The sequence below is a fragment of the Rhinoderma darwinii genome, chromosome 5 (genome assembly GCF_050947455.1).
Source record: "Rhinoderma darwinii isolate aRhiDar2 chromosome 5, aRhiDar2.hap1, whole genome shotgun sequence".
In the NCBI taxonomy this organism is placed as follows: domain Eukaryota; kingdom Metazoa; phylum Chordata; class Amphibia; order Anura; family Rhinodermatidae; genus Rhinoderma; species Rhinoderma darwinii.
The window spans coordinates 231,691,869-231,704,737 of NC_134691.1; the positions used below are offsets into that span (position 1 = coordinate 231,691,869).

At 46.1% G+C, this 12,869-nt stretch overlaps 1 non-coding gene and 1 pseudogene across 1 annotated transcript; both read left to right on the forward strand.

Annotated features, from left to right (window-relative positions):
• Positions 1–4,855: 4,855 nt before the first annotated feature.
• Positions 4,856–5,043, forward strand: LOC142653804 (U2 spliceosomal RNA). The gene has a single exon (XR_012848669.1). It is a non-coding gene; the product is annotated as a U2 spliceosomal RNA (small nuclear RNA).
• A 6,319-nt stretch (positions 5,044–11,362) lies between these two features.
• On the forward strand, positions 11,363–11,541 carry LOC142654019 (U2 spliceosomal RNA; annotated as a pseudogene).
• Positions 11,542–12,869: the final 1,328 nt, after the last annotated feature.

The following is a 12,869-nucleotide window of genomic DNA, read 5'->3' on the forward strand; positions in this document are numbered from 1 at the left end:
AAAGCGGCGAGGCCTGAATCCCCTTTCTCTCGCTTTGTGGGCAACTGCCCTGTCCAAAGAGAGGAAAGGCGGGTGACGGTCTCAATGCGGAACCCACACACCCCCGGCAAAGACATCACCACGCTCCTGAAGCGGTTCTGCACAGTGGTGAGGGAACCCACCCACATCCTGAACGGACTCGGCTTCTGGACTGGCAAGTGGTCGGTAATCGTCCGACTGAACAAGGATTCGAGCGCGGAAGACGGCCTCCAGCACCTGCCCCAGTCATTCTCGCTGGGCAACTCATACGGCCTCATCTACTACCCGGACATGCCGCAGATCTGCAGGAGATGCAGCAAGAAGGGTCATTCGGTGAAGGACTGCAAGGAGGACGCCTGCAAGAACTGCCGGGTAACAGGACACGAGACCAAAGACTGCCCGAAACGGACAATGTGCAACCTCTGCGGACAAGCAGCCCACTCCTACAAGGACTGCCCGAAGAGGGATCGATCCTGGGCAACTGTAGCGGCGAAAGCTCCGGCCAGAGGGAACCCCGCCCCAGCCAGAGCTCCAGCGGCGCAGAAGACCGGGAATAAGAAGGATGGTAAGAAGACGACAGTCCCTCCCCCCCGTCTCCCGGCCCTCCCTCGCCCTACCCTTCCCACCCTCCCTCGCCCGGCCCTCCCCACCCCCCCGTCCCCAACCCCTGTCACCCCCACTGAGGCTCTCACCTTCTCCTACCCACCCATCTCAGTGGTCCTGTCACCTGCACCTCTCCCAACCCAGCCTCCCTTCTCCCCAGCTCCAGCAGCACTAACATCTTCCCCTCCAGCTGCTGGAGTCCTCTCCCTGGAGGATTTTCCCCCTCTTGTCTCCTCAGGTGCCATCCAGAGGAAGAGAAAGGTGAGGGACAGCCCAGCTGCTGAGTCCTCAAAGCGACAAGTCGTGGAAATCTGCGAAGATTCCCTTGCTCAGCAGGAGGAAATGGAGCAGATGGTGGAGGAACTCGTGTCTGAACCTGAGGTCATCGACTTCACAACAGACATCCAGGTGGCTACAATCCTGGAACAATTTTTGTCAGAGGGCCTGCTGGATCTTCCGGACCCGCCAGGCTCCAGAGAGGAGGATCCGCCCGACCGGACTGGTAACTAAGGTGTATCGTTTGCACTAACCTTCTTTATTCTCCCCCATGGCTGCTAAACTTAACATCTTTAGCCTCAATGTGAGGAGTGTTAGAGATAGGACTAGATGTCAGATGGTGCTAACTTTTCTTTCCAAGCAGTCGAGTGATATATTTATGCTGCAGGAATGTACTCTCCCCTCTTCCAGGTCATATCATCACCTGGCCAGGCAGTGGACCCATGGCCCGTCCTACTGGTCTGGTGGGGGCGACTGTAAGTCTGCAGGGGTTGCCATCCTGATTAGGGGAGGCGTATTTACTGTTGACTCTGTCCAGGAGCTCGTCTGCAGCCGCTTGTTGGTCGTAGACGGTTCCTGGGCAGGAGAGCCGATTAGGCTCATCAACGTGTACGCCCCCCCTATGAAGGCTGAGCCCCTGGAACTATTCCAGACCCTGCGGACCCAGCTCGCCACCACTAGGGCAGTGGTGATGGCCGGGGACTTCAACTGCCCCATCGAAGAGGATGGACGAAGTTCCGGCACTTCAATCAAGCTGGATGTCAGTTCCAAACTGCTTATCGAGATGGTAACCGAAGCATCCTTGCAGGACGTTGTGGGCTCCATGGGAATCGGCTCTGTGAACTATTCATGGAGCCGACCCGATGGCTCACTTCGTTCTTGGATTGACTTTGTGTTCACCTCCCGGGCAGTCAAGCAGCATGGGCACTCCATGGTCCCCTGCTTCTTCTCTGACCACAGGGGCATTCTCTTCCAGGGTGCCATCGGCCACGGTTTTCCTCCCGGCCCTGGCTCCTGGAAGCTGAATTGTGCCCTGCTGGAAAGAGAGGAGGTACTGGCGGAACTTAGAGACGCCTATATTGTTTGGAGGAATGATAAAGTTTTCTTTGACAAAACCTGTGACTGGTGGGAATATGTTAAAGTTGAATTTCGTTGTTTCTTTCAGGCAAAAAGTCGCCAACAGGCGTGTGAGAGGAAGAGAGACTTCAGAGAGATGCAGCGTCAGCTGCGATCCCTGCAAGACCTCCTTCAATGCGGCTGGGACGTCAGGAAGGAGCTGGAGGAAGCCAAAAAGGGCCTGAAAAGGCACTTTGAGGAGGAATCCAAGCGAATTGTCTTTCGTTCCAAGGAGGAGAACCTGGAGAAGGGTGAGAAATGTAACTCGTTCTTTTTCAGGAAACTCCATGCCGGCCACACGCCCCTGAAGGAACTCCGAGATTAAACCGGAAACATGCATTCTGGGAAGAAGGAGGTGATGGGAGTCGTCACAGACTACTACCGAAGCCTCTACTCCCGGAAAACCACTGACCCCGAAGCCGCCGATAAATTCCTGTCAGGTATCACTAATCATCTTGATCCTGCAGGTACGGAGGCTATGGATGTACCCCTGATGGTGGAGGAACTGCTCTCTGCCGCTAAATCCTTCAGACCCGGCAGGACCCCGGGCAGTGATGGTCTCCCAGCAGAGCTCTATGTAGCGCTGGGGGACTTGATCTGTCCGGACCTGCTGGAGCTCTATGAGGAGATGGTGGTGGAGGGTAGAATGCCACCGTCCTTGAGAGAAGGCATGATCACGATCTTGTATAAGCGGAAGGGGGAGAGATGTGACCTGAAAAACTGGCGTCCCATCTCTCTCCTGAACGTGGACTACAAGATCCTCGCCAAAGTATTGGCCAACAGACTGAAGGTTGTCATCGGACAGATCATCGGATCGGACCAAACCTGCGGCATTCCTGGCCGTAGGGTGGCCGACAGTCTTGCCCTGGTGAGGGACACGGTGCATTACATGCAAAGCCGCCGTACACACGCGGCCCTGGTCAGTCTGGATCAGGAGAAGGCTTTTGACCGGGTCTCTCACGAATTCATGGGTAAGGCTCTGCATAGGCTGCGGCTTGGCAGGTTGTTCTGTTTGTATGTTAACCTGATGTATTGCGACATTTACAGCTCGGTGCTGGTGAACGGCTGGAAGACTGACCCCTTTCCTGTATCGTCGGGGGTTAGACAAGGCTGTCCTCTTTCACCTCTCGTTTTTGTTTGTGTCATAGAGCTCTTCGCAGAGGCTATCCGGCAGAATGGAGAGATCAGAGGGATCACCGCACCAGGTCCAGGACACTTCGAGGTCAAATGCTCGCTGTACATGGACGACGTGACCGTCTTCTGCGCCGACCAGAGTTCGGTGACTGCACTCGTCCAGACCTGCGAGGAGTTCGGACCCTCTTCAGGGGAAAAAGTCAACTGCGGGAAGTCGGAAGCCATGCTCTTCGGAAGATGGTACCTGCCTTCTCCTGCCTCCTTCCCGTTTACTATCAAGCCGGACTTCATCAAAATTCTGGGAGTCTGGTTCAGTAAGGAAGGTGCAGCCCTAAAGTCGTGGGAAGAACGCTTGGCCAAAGTCAACCAAAGGATCGGACTGTGGAGCCTCAGACAACTCACTATTGAGGGCAAAGCAATGGTCCTGCGTAACGAAGTCTTGCCTGTGCTACAATACACTGCACAGGCATGGCCCCCTCTTGCCACCGTCTCGAGGGCCATTACCAGGACTGTGTTTCGCTTCATCTGGGGCTCGAAAATGGACAGAGTAAAGCGGACTGTTATGTACAAGGAGCCCCGCAAAGGTGGGAAGGGTATACCCGACATTCCCACTCTGCTGCGGATCGCTTTTGTATGTGACTGTGTTCGTAGGACTCTGAGGACAGCAAACGGCTCTGCGGGCAAGGCCATGTCCCGCTACTTCCTCCTTCCCCTCTGGCGAGGTTTTGGCTGGGACAAGTGGGACAGCTCCTTCCCTTACAACTGGCACGCTCCCTGGTTCTACGGAGATGTCGTCCGGTTTGTGAGGGAGCATCAACTGGAGGGTCTTAAGCCCGACTTGTGGAAACCTAAGACGATCCACAAGCACATCAGAGCAAAGGACTCACTGGAGTCTGTTCCAGGGCTTCATGCCGACACGTTGGAGACTGTTTGGACTAACGTGTCATCTGGCAGGTTGACCAACGGGCACAAGGACATTTCATGGATGGCCATCCAGGGAGGACTGCCTCTTAGGTCATTCATGCATGCCCGCAACCTGTGCAAGACCCGGTACTGCCCCAGGTGCCCCTTCACGGAGGAAACATCTTTGCACATTTTCTGGCAGAGCCCCTTTGCACAGGGTCTGTTGAAAGCCTTGGAACAAGAACTCAAGGACTCAGTTCCCAGGAACAGACTGTCGTACCGCTCGGTACTTTATGGACTATTTCCTGGGAGTAACACGGATGGAGCAATCCAGGAGGCCTGGCGCCTTATGAACTGCTTTAAGGACGCTATATGGTTTGCCAGGAATCGTCTGATTTTGCGGAGAGAGAGTGTGTCCGTCCAGGACTGCCGCAGGCTGATCCACAGCCTGCTCAGAGACTATTCCACCTGGGACAGCCCGGACGTCGATGAGGAAGAGGACTGATACTCCCCTTCCCCCCCACTCTCCCTTCTTGTGTGTTGTCTTTCAATAAAGCTTCGGACCTGTGATTTCCCCCTTCCCTATCCCCTCATACCCACTCCCCTTTCCCATCACTTGTCTGTAATGCTTTGTTGTTTGGCTTTAGTGAATGCAAGAATGTTAGTGTAGCATGAGGTGTAATGTATAGCATAGGCTAGCCTGTACTGTGTATTATACTGTCATGTTATGTTTGACGACTGTTATTATTTATTATTTGCTGCTTCATGGCTTGCGCTGCGTCGCAGTAATGTTTGTATGATGACGATTGATTGTCAATAAAGCAATTTTCAATCAAAAAATCTGTTCTTATCAGTTTAATATCTGATACGTCCCCTATCTGGGGACCATATATTAAATGGATTTTTAGAACAGGGAGATGGAAATAGAGCTTGCTCTGTCCACTCCACGCATTGACCTGGTATTGCAGTATTTCCAGGACCGGTGCACCCTTTCCTTATGTGTTTACTAAAATCAGATTCCAAAAGTGTTTTTTGTGTTTGCCATTGTTTTTGTCTTGCACATTGCACATCTCCTTTAATCCCATTATTTCAACACCTGTTGGAAAATGCATTTTTACAGTCATGTGTGATAATGAGCTAATTTATTAAATGCAATTAATTTATAGATTACAACCTCGTTTTGTGTCGTCTGTGTTTCTGTGTTTCCGGCATTTCACATTGGAACAGCTCATTCACCTTCCTTGTCTTCTCTCCGCCCTCCCTCCTAGGTAAGTTAAAGAGCTGCACCTGAGCCAGCCATCAAGCCAGCCACTGATTGATGCAGCACCACAGTCAAATAGTGGAGTGGAGTGGAGTAGGGGAACAGCAAACAGCCATTAAAGCAGCCAGCCGCCCGCCTGCCCGCCTGCCCGCCACAATGTACCTACCTGTGTACACTAGATGGGTGTGATGGAATGTACTGTCGTCCCTACATTTCAGAGAAGTAAGAATTGCAGTTGCAACAAACCCTTGCTTGCCTACAAAGAGAGCAGCAATTTGGATTTGTTACTATGTTACCTGGAAGAATAACAAACTGTGCAAGGATGGAGGTTGTAGGAGCAAGGAGAAGTTGTCTGTAAAGTTGGTGGATGCCTATTTTCCATTTTGCAGTCCCTTGTCTCCCTCTTGTGGCCTCCTGGAGGCAAATAAATGTGCAAAAAAAAGACAGCCTGGGGGCCGATTGTTGCAGTGTTGCCCTCTCAGGCAACACTGACTGACTGACTGAGCAGCACCGTCTTATATAAAGTTCAGACGGAACTTTGCACGTGTCATAGTACAGCCCTGAGGAGCCAGAGCCAGCTTTATGACATCATAATGGGGCCTCAGAGATAAAAGCCTGGGCCCAGGCAGTGTTGGTCAGTGCTGCTCAGCAGGCAGCACTGGACTGGATTAAAGCTGATACAAGTTGTGAAGGAACAAGGGGTGGCTGTGGGCATGCACTTACTGCTGCTGCTGCTGCTGCTGCTGCTGCTGCTGCCAGTATTTGCACGGCAGGAGGACATTTGGGCGTTGCCAGGAAGGCGTTTTTATGTAGATTCCTCCTCTTTCAGCACTGCATTGTGGTGCAAGCAAAAGAAGCAAATCCTGTGTAGCTTCCTCTCCGGCCTTTATTCACCTCCCGCCTAGCTGTGCTTGTGTGAGTGTGTGAGCCGGCAGGGCCCCATGGAATTGCCTAGGAGTAGGCTGAATCGTTGCAAGGGGTGAACAGCAGTATTGGGCAGGCTCGGGCAACGCGCGGCACATTGGGGTTATCGCTTCTCGGCCTTTTGGCTCAGATCAGGGTTTATTGCCTTGGTCTGGGCCAGGGGGCTGGTTTCGTGGAGGAGACTCCGGCGGTTCGGGACAGCGATCACGTGCTTCGGGCATTGGAAGAAGGATGGCAGCAATTCGGAACACAGTACGGTTCGTGGTGGCTACAGAAAAGAAATCAAGCATTGGCATGGGACATATTATGGAGAAAATCCTTCTGGAATTGGCTGGAGTAAGCCTGGATAAGGTATTTTGTATCCAGGAATTTTTCAATATAGGTACGTACGATATCTCTTTCTTTATTGAAGCAGACTGTCTGGACTTTTTTCAGTTCCTGAAGGAGAAAGGTACGCACAATTATTTAAAGCACATCACTATCTTGCCTCTTTTTTCCACTGTTGAGAAATGTGTTACAGTACATATGTACAATCCATTTGTGGACAAATATTTGGTCAAAGCAATCCTGGCACAGTACTGTTCCCATATTAGAGGAGGAATCGACCAGAAGAATTTATGGGGTGTGTTCAATGGGAACATAAAGTTCTGGCTCCGTTTCAGAGTGGACCCAGATGGTATTGGAGGTGTAAAGCACCCTCCCGCCAATTTTTCAATTGGAGGGAATAAAGGTTACCTTCACTACTTTGATATGCCATCCTTTTGCAGGAAATGTTATCACTATGGGCATACGAAGGATGTTTGCACTCAGGGTACAACTTGTAGGAACTGTAAGCAAGCTGGACATGAGGCAGGTTCATGCCCCCTCCCCTGCATGTGTGATATTTGTGGGTCTGCTGACCATACTTGCAGGAAATGTCCTGGTATCAACCAGAGGTCTGTGCTGGGAGTAGCAAAGGAACCAGTGGCTCAGAGGAAAGCAAGAGGGGTTACTTATGCTGATGTCGCAGCCAGTATTGGTTTCCAAGTGGTGCAAACTATGGAGGAAAATGTTGTTCCTACTGCTGGGCTTGCTACTGAGGCAACGCCCGTATCAAATGCTGGTTCCCATGTGGAGGGTGTGGTCCCTGGTCAGTCTGCTGGGAGTGAAGCCTGTCCTGAGAATAAAACTCTGAGTGTGCTTGAGATTGAGGAGGAGGAGCCAAATCTCAGTATGCAAATTGAGGAGATGAGCAGTCCTGAAATGGCTCAGGGAGAGGGATCTCAAATATTGGAGTGGTCGCTGTCCGAAGATGAGAAGGAGCAGGCCAGGATGCCATCTGCAGAGAATGCTTCTATTTTCCATAAAGTTGTTTCAAAGAGGATTAAAAATAGTAACAAAGCAGTTAAGAGGCTGAAAAGAGGTTGTCTGGATTCAGTGGTATCAGCAAATCCGTATGCCATTCTAGACTCGGATCAAAGTGGAAGTCCTGAGCTCGCTCAAATTTTTCCTGGGACATCTGGTTCTCCCTCAGTGAGCTACTTGTGTGACGAACAAGTGGCTGATCTGGAAAAGGTCTTGCAGTTTCCTAATGACACTTGAGAAGACAGCCGTGTTGTTTTAACATTTTCACACCTACATGTCTTTGAAATTAAAAATAGTTTCACTGAATGTTAGGATGTTTACCTCTGCTTTCAAGAGGGCTGCTGTGCTGGACTTTCTCGCTTTAAAGGGCGGTGATATCGTTTGTGTGCAGGAGTGTGGGCTGTCAAGGAAACCAAAAAAGAGTGAGTGGAAGTATGGAGAAGCCTTTTGGTCCTTTTCTTCAGCCAATAGAAATGATGGGTTTGGCATTTTGCTGCAAAATAAAAATATCACAGTGGATCAGGTATTGGTCATAGAAGAAGGAAGATGCATGTGCTTAAATCTCAATTTTTTTGGATAGAAATTTAAATTTTTTTGCATATATGGGCATGCTTGCAAGAATGAGTGACTTGCTCTCTTTGAGAAATTAAAATTTTTCTTACATGGGAAATTACCTGTGATCATAGTGGGTGATCTGAATTGCATTCTGGACAAACGGGAGAGAGCTGGATCCTTTGAATCCAACGTGGATGTAACTGGGAATTTGTGGAAGAAACATTTAAATGTTTTTTCTTTAAAGGATGCGGTGGAGTCTAAACCAGGTCCTTATACCTACCATGCAGATGATGGGAAGACCAGTTCGCGTTTGGACTATTTTTTCTTTTCTGCACGGGCATTGAAGTGCACATTATATGAGCAGGAAAAAGTCTGTTTTTCTGATCATGAGTGCTTATTGGGGGATTTTGAAGTCAATAATTTCTTCTATGGTAGAGGGGGATGGAAGATGAATGTGAGTTTTTTGTCTGAAGAGAGGGTCAAGAGTGTGTTTGTTAAAAAGTATATTTTTTGGAGGAGGAAGAAGAATCTATTTTCTAATGTGTGTGAGTGGTGGGTATGGGTAAAAAAGAAAATTGGGGGCTTTTTCAGAAGATTAGGATACAAGAGAGCAAGGATGAAAAGAATGCAATACTCACGTTTTAATTCAAGATTGTCTTTTTTGCATAAATGCAAATTCTTGGGGATGGATGTGAAGCATGACTTGGAAAAAACAAAAAAAGAGGTGAGTGATTGGTTCTATGATAAAGGAAAATAAATTATCTTTAGATCAAGAGTGGAGGTGAGAGACAAACATGAAAAATGTACGAGTTTTTTCTTTAAAAAAATGTGTGGTGGGAAGAGTGGGATGAATGTGTTGCGGAACAAGGAAGATAGGGAGGTATGTGGTAAGGATGTGCTTGATGTTGTGTTAGATTTTTACAAAAACTTGTATGATAAGAAAAGATGTGATTTGGGTGAGGATGATGAGTTTTTGGATGTGATAGAAAACTTGGTTCCTGAGAGTGAATGCTCAGTGTTACTTGGAGAGATTGTGAGTGCAGAAGTGGAAAAGGTTATAAAAAGTATAGCAAAAAACAAATCTCCAGGGATGGATGGTATTCCGGGTGAATTTTATGTTAAATATTGGGATGTGATTGGTGAAGATGTTGTGGAGATGATGAGAGCTGTTTTTGCTGGCATGAGAATGCCTGTGATAATGAAGCAAGGGAAGGTGGTCTTATTGTATAAAAAAGGAGACAAGCGGCGTCTTGAAAATTGGCGACCGATTACATTGTTAAATACGGACTACAAAATTTTTGCTAAGTTGCTAGCTAATCGGATGAGAGAGGTTGTTGGGTATGTGATTGGCGAAGATCAGGTATGTGCGGTCCCTGGGAGAAAGTTGCATGAGAATGTAGGTTTGGTGCGTGATGTGCTTGAGGACTGTAAGTGTCGGAAAAAGGGAGTGATTGTGTGTGCATTGGACTTTGAGAAAGCGTTTGATCGGGTAGCGCATGAGTTTTTGTTTAAAGTACTAGAGAGAATGGGGTTTCCAGAGCGGTTTGTGAGATGTCTTATGAGTTTATATGTGAGTGCAGAGAGTTGTGTGCAGGTGAATGGATTCCTTACAGAGCCATTTAAAATTAAGTCTGGTGTGAGACAGGGTTGCCCTTTGTCCCCGATTCTGTTTATTTGTGTGATTGAGCCTTTGTTGCAAATGATTAGAAAATATAAAGTTGTAAAAGGTTTTTTGGTGCCTGGATGTGATGGAAAGCGTGTTAAAGTGTTAGGCTATATGGATGATATTTGCGTTTTGTGTGAGTCAGGATATGATATGGCTAGAGTGAAGTTGATAGTTAACTTATTTTGTATTGCATCTGCGTTTAAGATTAACTGGGGTAAAAGTAAGTTTAAAGTTTTTTTCAGTCATGAACGGGTGTGTGATGCGGATATGGAACATGTGAATGGTGTGAAAGTTCTTGGGATAGTGTTTGATGAGGAGCTGAAAGGGAGAGAAAGTTGGGATGAATTGGGTGGAAGAGTAGTAAGGAAATTGGAAATGTGGAGAATGAGAGAGCTTTATTTTTCTGGCAAAGTGCTAATTGTTAAAAGTATTATTTTGCCTATGATTTTGTATATTGCCTTGATTTTTCCTCCTGCTGCTGCCACCTTAAAAAAGTTGAACAGACTTTTGTTCCTTTTTTTGTGGGGTAGTAGGATGGAAGGGGCAAAAAGAGAAACTCTGATGAAGAGTAGAATAAATGGTGGGTTGGATTTCCCCAATTTGGAGGTGTTCATTGGGATAAATTGCGTGCGTTTTTTTGTGGGTCTTTTTTTAAAAGAATCAAAAGCGTTGGGAATGTTGGGATATCTAGCTGGGACAGTTATTAGGCGATTAAAGTGGGGAAATAAAAACTTAGGTAGACCCATAGCGTTTGACTGCACAGGGTATTACTTATACATAGGAAATTTTATTAACAAATTTCAGTTAGAAGGGGTAAGAATGGAGACATATTTGAGTGGAAAGAATGTTGTTAAAAGAATGTGTATGAATAATATGATGTGCTCTATAAATGGTTTGAACGTTGCAGAATTTAAGACAGTGTGGAAGAAAATTATTAAGTATGATGTGTCGAATAAACAGAAAGATTTGTTATGGATGTCGGTGCATGGAGTGTTGCCTGTAAGGAGTGTTCAAAAAAGAAGAGGGTTGGTGTTATCTGAAAGGTGTCCGAGAGAAGGTTGTGGTGATGATGAGGACGTGAGTCACGTGTTTTGGTCATGTAAGTATGCAAAAGATGTTTGGAAAAAATTGAGTGGGTTGTGTGAAGAGATAACTGGTTTAAAGAAGCTTACGTATGAAATTGTTTTGTTTGGTTTGTGTAGTTTGGGTTGCGAGAAAGACAGAGTGTTGTGGATTTTTTTGACTTGTGTGAAAGAGGTATTGTGGGATACGAGGAATTTGAATGTGTACAGAAGAGAAGAATTTGAGGTGGATGAAGTGGTTAGAATGGTGTTGGCTAAATTGTTCTTTTATTATAAGTGGGATTTAGAAAGAGGTATGGATGCGGAAGGGATATGGCGAATGTTGAAATGGAGGTACTTGGTGTGACAGTTTGGTAGGATGTATTGATATGCAAATTTTGAAAAATAAATAACGAACCATGGTGATGAGTTATTGGAAAATAGAGAAGTAGTTATCTGTAATGGATAGCTATATTTCTCGGTTTTAATAAAATAACCTGAATGGTTTAATAAAAAATAAAAAAAAATCTGTTCTTATCAGTTTAATATCTGATACGTCCCCTATCTGGGGACCATATATTAAATGGATTTTTAGAACAGGGAGATGGAAATAGAGCTTGCTCTGTCCACTCCACGCATTGACCTGGTATTGCAGTATTTCCAGGACCGGTGCACCCTTTCCTTATGTGTTTACTAAAATCAGATTCCAAAAGTGCTTTTTGTGTTTGCCATTGTTTTTGTCTTGCACATTGCACATCTCCTTTAATCCCATTATTTCAACACCTGTTGGACAATGCATTTTTACAGTCATGTGTGATAATGGGCTAATTTATTAAATGCAATTAATTTATAGATTGCCACCTCTTGTTTTGTGTTGTGATCGCAATGGGGTCACTTTACGCCTTGATCTCCATGCAGGTTCAAATCGATAGGTAGGACGAGCTGCTCGGAGAAGTAACAGATACACTGAGACGTTTCTCAAGGTAAAATACTTCTAATTTATTGAACTACAAACGTTCATACTTATAGCATCAGACGAACAAAGAACATTCCATAACATATGAGTCATCTGTATGTTCAAGCCTTACATCTTCCTTTCCCATATAGCTCATTGGTGGAGCACCAGGTATTCCCTTATGTTTCCTTTATGCTTAGGGGGGTGGTCAAGTGATTGACCACCATCTGTTTGCCCTTTTCAAGGGACGGCAGAGCATCTGCAAACTATTTCTTCTCTTAACCTTTCTAAAATACCCATTATATTGTAACACATGTTCTCCTTTATAACATTTCACTCCTTATGGTCCCAAATACATTATATATGTATATTTATACCATAACAATCCCTCCTTTTGTGATTTTACCAACACCTAAATTCCAATGCTACTTCTATCTCCGGATAGCAAGGCTTCGATCCATTTCTTCACTTGATTCACACAGGTATGTAGGTGGGGTAATCTCACAACATTCTTTCATCATAATGTATAGGCCTCTGATTGAATGCTTCCCTTATTTTACAAAATGCATAACAATTAAAACATGTAAGCAATACAAATAATATCATTAAACAAATCAATGGTTGGAAAAGCACATGTAATATTTTAGTAGCTGTAGGTGAGAATCCTGTAAAAACGTCATACCAGTGATGGGCACTAGCATCTTTAATTGCTGATGACAAATGTATCACTTCCCTAGCTGCTATTGTAGCCAATATTTTCACCCTACTTAGAGTTACATTATGGGCTTGGATTAGTTTTTCAACTTCTCCTGATCGTTGTAACACCTTTTTCAATTCGTCTAAAGATAAACTAAAATTTCCATAGGGCAAAGGTTCAGGTACCCATATAGTGGACATTATTTCTTCTAAAGTAGGCAGGAACACTATAGTTTGGTTCCCCCAAGTCAAATGCGTCACATTGTATAGACATCCTGAAAATGGTCCTGTGAGTTTAAACTGGCTAAGGGTCTGCTTGTTGTTAGTTATTAAACATACATGCTGTGGACCTACTTC